The sequence below is a fragment of the Anomaloglossus baeobatrachus genome, unplaced genomic scaffold, assembly GCF_048569485.1.
Source record: "Anomaloglossus baeobatrachus isolate aAnoBae1 unplaced genomic scaffold, aAnoBae1.hap1 Scaffold_135, whole genome shotgun sequence".
Classification (NCBI taxonomy): domain Eukaryota; kingdom Metazoa; phylum Chordata; class Amphibia; order Anura; family Aromobatidae; genus Anomaloglossus; species Anomaloglossus baeobatrachus.
Genome location: NW_027441905.1, coordinates 268,478 through 273,612, shown reverse-complemented (window position 1 = coordinate 273,612; position 5,135 = coordinate 268,478). Strand labels below are relative to the sequence as shown.

Here is a 5,135-nt window from a genome sequence, read left to right as displayed (position 1 = left end):
CTGCTGTTTGGATAGCATGTGTATCTACTGAGAACAGCTTATCAATGGTGGCAAATCGGAGCAGCTTAATCTTTTGCTCTCCGCAGTTCAACACTCTCATGGGCACTCTTCCCTTCCATATTAATGAATAAAACTATGATGTAAATAGCATATAGATACCCCATAAATGCAGATAAAAGTAGGTTATGGGAAAAGGGGGAAGAGAGAAACAGGAAAATAGTGGAATAAAGTATACCTTCCAGGTGGGAGAGGAAATGGCAGCACAGCCAGTGGAGGTGAAGCAAGGGGAGCCTGCAACTAAAGAGTTGAGAGCGTTATCACATGGTGACTGAGCCTGATTGTAACGGGAGCATAGAGGTGCCGATCCTGTCTTACCTGCGTTGGTGTAGAAGTGGGTGTCCTGTGGTGGAGTCAGCTATGTGCAGTGGTGGCCGTGGGTTCTTTTATGTGCGACCGTAGTAATAGCTGTGTCCACTTCCTGTATGGGAGTGGAATGCAGTGAGGCTAATGGAACGCACACCTGCGCATTTGTGTTTAACGTCGCGCATGTGCAGAACGGAGAAAAGGCTGCGCTCACTTCCTAATGAAAGGGAGTGAGACGCAGCTGGGAAGGGAAGGGAAAAGATTAGGGTTTGGGGATGATGAAAGGGCTTTCTACGGGCAAGGATGGCAAAGGGTGGCAGTGACGGAAAGTCAGGCAGATGGTCCTGTCCTGTCCTGTCCGTCCGTCTTTTTGTATCATGAATTGGAAAGACTGCAAGGGGGAGGGGAGGTGCTTGTGCCCAAAAGGAGGAGTTATTCAGATTCATTGCAGTGGGCGGCGGCTGCAAAAAGCACCATTCTCCTTGTTTTTGCTCTGCAAAACAGCCTTTTCAAGGGTTTGACTTGGGTCACAAAATGTCTTCTGTAGGCGTGGGTTTGTCTCCCTCTCCCTAAGATGTGTCCGGTATAGGCCAGGGTGCCACTCAAGGCCGTAACCAATTCGGGTTATAGCTTCTCGGCCTTTTGGCTAAGATCAAGTGTAGTTTCGGAGGACGCTACCTTGGTCGGTACTGGAAGGTGCCTGGGATTGCACGTCTGCCGGCCTTGAGGGAGTGTGTGTGCCTTCTGGTGACACATAGCCCTCTTGTGCCTGGACGGTTCCCAGGCAACGGGAGGCGATCACCTTTGTTATTTTGAAGTCCTACTGATAAACAGAAAAAAAAAAAATTAAATCTGTTCTTATCAGTTTAATATCTGATACGTCCCCTCTCTAGGGACCATATATTAAATGGATTTTTAGAACAAGGAGATGGAAAAAATCTTGCTCTGTCCACTCCACGCATTGACCTGGTATTGCAGTACCTCCAGGACCGGTGCACCCCTTCTTAACCGAGTTTCCAAAAGCAGAACTCAATTCACCTGATTCAAATGAGCCCCATTAGTGAATTGAAAGAAAGCAAAAACTTTATATGCACCTCAATTTGGCCAATTCACTTTTCACACTTTCACCCTTTTTTTTTATCTTTCACACCTTTTACTTGCTTTATTGATGCAAAAGCTGTGCCAAATAGCAAACTCATCTCCACTCAACTTGACCAACTCTGCTATGTCCCGTGCAGTATCTTATTCTCAGTCTTATCTAGATCATTTGCAATTGAATAGAATAGATCCCTTTTGGACACATTGGATTCAGCTGCTGCAGTGACTGCAGGTGTTAGAAGATGCAGACTTGGCATCAGGTGCTGTCTATCAGATTCCACTCCAATTAAAGCTTCCATTGTTTTTCGGTGTTTTCTTTGAGCAATGATGATGTCTTTAGTGATCTGTTGGCTCCCTCTCCTGGAGGAAGAGTTTGCTTGCTCTTGGACTTTCAAAAAGAGAGGTCATGATAGACATTTAGCTTCTGAGCCCAATTGGGGACAGTCATGGGTGATGAATGTTTTGCAACCTGCTGCGAAGCCTGATACCGCAATATAAGGAACGTCAAATACTAAGAATGGGCGGCCTATGAAAGAATTAGTACTTTCATTAAGCATACTTAAACGGCTAATTGGGAATAGACAAACTGTAAAAAGCCCTCTGAGAAAGCCCCTCTCTATCCTTTGTCAGTAAGCTTTTCTGTAGTCTGCCTGTTGATGTATTTTCCATTTGAACAGTGCACAACATGAAGTGACGGAACACTGGCTTGTCACAATGTCCCCCGCTGACATCACAATAGCGCTGCTGCCTAGAAAGCCAGGTGCGCAGCAGAAGTTGCTCTTTGGGTGGGATGGTGGGCTAATGTATCTATTCCTGCTTGGTGAGAGTTTGACATGATCTAGAGCAACGAGTTCCAGCGGCTAGCGGTTGATTATTGGCTGTAATGGGGCTTTCTGGCTGGTGCTAGCCTTTCTTCTTAGCACACAGGAACCACAATCCCTACACCATGCTTCGATGGATTCTCTCATCCCAGCCCAGTAAAACTACATATTTCACACAGTTATAGGCAGCCCATGGGCATTCACCTGGATTAAAACCCATAACAGCTCATAGACCAAACAATCAATCTACCACTGGACCAAAGACAGGAAGCTAAATCCACTGCCTGCGGTAACTAACTTAATCCTATAGGCTACTCACACAACAAACCCAAGAGAAAGGAAAAAAACATGGCTTCGATTATCCATCCAATGAAAACGCATAACCATTGTGAGCCATTGGACAATGCAATTGCACACATGGTGACATGGTGCACGGCCCAATGAATCAAGTCTGTACTTCATATTCACGGTTTAAGCCCTTGGGTTTTAATGTGTCCAGAGTACATATCCAGAAAGATTCCCTTTTTTTGTGCTAAGCACAAGTCAACAATACATTGTAAGCAGATTCTATTACCAGTCCCACACCATTTTGTGACGCATAATCACACAGTGGCCCAATTAAGATTCCAAGTCATCGAACATGTCCCAGCCATACGCACAGGAGGCAATAGAATTAGGAAGCTCAAAGAAAGGGAATCTTTCTGGATATATACTCTGGGCACGTTGGAACCCAAGGGCTTAAACCATGAATATGAAGAACCGACTTGATTCATTGGGCCGTGCACATTTTTTCTAACGCCCGGTTCTTTTTCGTGTTCACACTATATATGGTTCCACTATGTATGGAGTTCCATTCTTCCTTGTTTTTTATTTGTCATGTTTGTCATGTCTAATCAACTGGTTACATTATGTCTGATTACCTTGTCTAACAGTTTTTTCTCCCCTTTCTTTACCTTCCATGTTCCCATAGTCACGTGAAATATCCCTGTTGCACTTGATTACGGCTCACTATTCACTATAGGATGTCTTATATCTAACATCACACTCTCACCCATCAGCACTCTATAGGTTTGTATAAGGTATGCGCTTACACATCCGGTCCTCCATAGGTATTTCCACTTATGTAACACTATCCCTATGATCACTCATAACTCATACCCTTGTAGTCAATTACAGCCTCCTCTCTCCCCCCCTCCCCTTCTCCCTTTCCATCTATAATTTTGCCATATATACTAGCAAACACTCAGTGTACCTAGTGGCATCCTATACGTGGCTATTGGACCTTGCTATAGTCCCACTAGTGCCAAGACATTTGCAGAGCGCATCTGCCTGCGTTGCACACTCCAACTAATTATAAGTAAGCCATTATACTAGCAAACACTCAGTGTACCTAGTGGCATCCTATACGTGGCTATTGGACCTTGCTATAGTCCCACTAGTGCCAAGACATTTGCAGAGCGCATCTGCCTGCGTTGCACACTCCAACTAATTATAAGTAAGCCATTATACTAGCAAACACTCAGTGTACCTAGTGGCATCCTATCTGTGGCTATTGGACTTTGCTATAGTCCCACTAGTGCCAAGACATTTGCAGAGCGCATCTGCCTGCGTTGCACACTCCAACTAATTATAAGTAAGCCATTATACTAGCAAACACTCAGTGTACCTAGTGGCATCCTATACGTGGCTATTGGACCTTGCTATAGTCCCACTAGTGCCAAGACATTTGCAGAGCGCATCTGCCTGCGTTGCACACTCCAACTAATTATAAGTAAGCCATTATACTAGCAAACACTCAGTGTACCTAGTGGCATCCTATACGTGGCTATTGGACCTTGCTATAGTCCCACTAGTGCCAAGACATTTGCAGAGCGCATCTGCCTGCGTTGCACACTCCAACTAATTATAAGTAAGCCATTATACTAGCAAACACTCAGTGTACCTAGTGGCATCCTATACGTGGCTATTGGACCTTGCTATAGTCCCACTAGTGCCAAGACATTTGCAGAGCGCATCTGCCTGCGTTGCACACTCCAACTAATTATAAGTAAGCCATTATACTAGCAAAAACTCAGTGTACCTAGTGGCATCCTATCTGTGGCTATTGGACTTTGCTATAGTCCCACTAGTGCAAAGACATTTGCAGAGCACGTCTGCCTGCATTGCACACTCCAACTTTTTTAAACTAAGCAATTTTACTAGCAAACACTCAGTGTACCTAGTGGCATCCTATACGTGGCTATTGGACTTTGCTATAGTCCCACTAGTGCCAAGACATTTGCAGAGCGCATCTGCCTGCGTTGCACACTCCAACTAATTTTAACTTAGCCATTATACTAGCAAACACTCAGTGTACCTAGTGGCATCCTATACGTGGCTATTGGACCTTGCTATAGTCCCACTAGTGCCAAGACATTTGCAGAGCGCATCTGCCTGCGTTGCACACTCCAACTAATTATAAGTAAGCCATTATACTAGCAAACACTCAGTGTACCTAGTGTCATCCTATACGTGGCTATTGGACTTTGCTATAGTCCCACTAGTGCCAAGACATTTGCAGAGCGCATCTGCCTGCGTTGCACACTCCAACTAATTATAAGTAAGCCATTATACTAGCAAACACTCAGTGTACCTAGTGGCATCCTATACGTGGCTATTGGACCTTGCTATAGTCCCACTAGTGCCAAGACATTTGCAGAGCGCATCTGCCTGCGTTGCACACTCCAACTAATTATAAGTAAGCCATTATACTAGCAAACACTCAGTGTACCTAGTGGCATCCTATCTGTGGCTATTGGACTTTGCTATAGTCCCACTAGTGCCAAGACATTTGCAGAGCGCATCTGCCTGCGT

At 44.9% G+C, this 5,135-nt stretch overlaps 1 pseudogene; it reads left to right on the top strand.

Moving 5' to 3' along the window:
- Positions 1 to 1,160: 1,160 nt before the first annotated feature.
- On the top strand, positions 1,161 to 1,366 carry LOC142260581 (U2 spliceosomal RNA; annotated as a pseudogene).
- The last annotated feature ends 3,769 nt before the right edge of the window (positions 1,367 to 5,135 follow it).